The sequence below is a fragment of the Octopus bimaculoides genome, chromosome 5, assembly GCF_001194135.2.
Source record: "Octopus bimaculoides isolate UCB-OBI-ISO-001 chromosome 5, ASM119413v2, whole genome shotgun sequence".
NCBI lineage: Eukaryota > Metazoa > Mollusca > Cephalopoda > Octopoda > Octopodidae > Octopus > Octopus bimaculoides.
In genome coordinates this window covers 57,162,042-57,162,986 of record NC_068985.1, presented here as the reverse complement: position 1 = coordinate 57,162,986, position 945 = coordinate 57,162,042, and positions in this window count along the sequence as shown.

The window sequence follows — 945 nt, the reverse complement described above, 5'->3', positions numbered from 1 at the left end:
CCCAATCTTTTACTTTATATGTATATATATATATATGTGTGTGTGTGTTTGTATGTGTATGTGTGTATGTTTGTGTGTGTGTGTGTGTGTGTGTGTGTGTGTGTGTGTGTGTGTGTGTGTGTGCGTATTTGACAGCATCATACTGATCCTTCAATTGAAGTTAAAATATTCAAGTATTCAATTAGTTAGACCATTGATACTCTTAATGTAATAATGTGCAATACTTTGTGTCTGTCGTCCAAACGTTCTGAGTTCAATAGAAATAGGTAGCCCAACGATACTGAAAGCTTAAATTCTAATAGTATACAATTGGTGATGACACAGTATATAAGATTCTGATAATCCTCTTTGTGTTTTTGGTGTTAATCTCTAGTCCAGAAATAAATAGGTTCAGAACAAAAGTTGTTCCGTAATTGATTCTCATACTTTTGTACGTATATTTATTTGGAAATAATGAATATAGTGCTGCATGTTATAGTGGCATATGTTCGAATCCTTTCCATACTAACGGTAAAACTACTGAAGCCAAGCTCCGCTGACATGCCATGGAATGAATGTATCTGCATTCATGTTCAACTATGGGCAACCAACTGATAGTTTTTCAAAGAATAAAATTTGGCCCCGTCTGCACATTGTAATGGAAATTAACAGACAAATATGGTCGGACGTCAACGATGGTGGCCCTATATATGTATATATATATAATATGCATTTACTCCATTCTTTAAATTTATATATACTCAAATACCTAAAATATCAAGGAGTTTCTACCTCATAAACATGAGTCACACCACAGTTAATTTGTGATCTTTGCTACCCTGGTATCTATTAACCAATCTATTTTATCTGAGTTATTTATTACTAGGAGAAAATAAATACATATAATAATATATATATATATATATATATATAAATATGTATGTATGTATGTATGTATGTATGTAT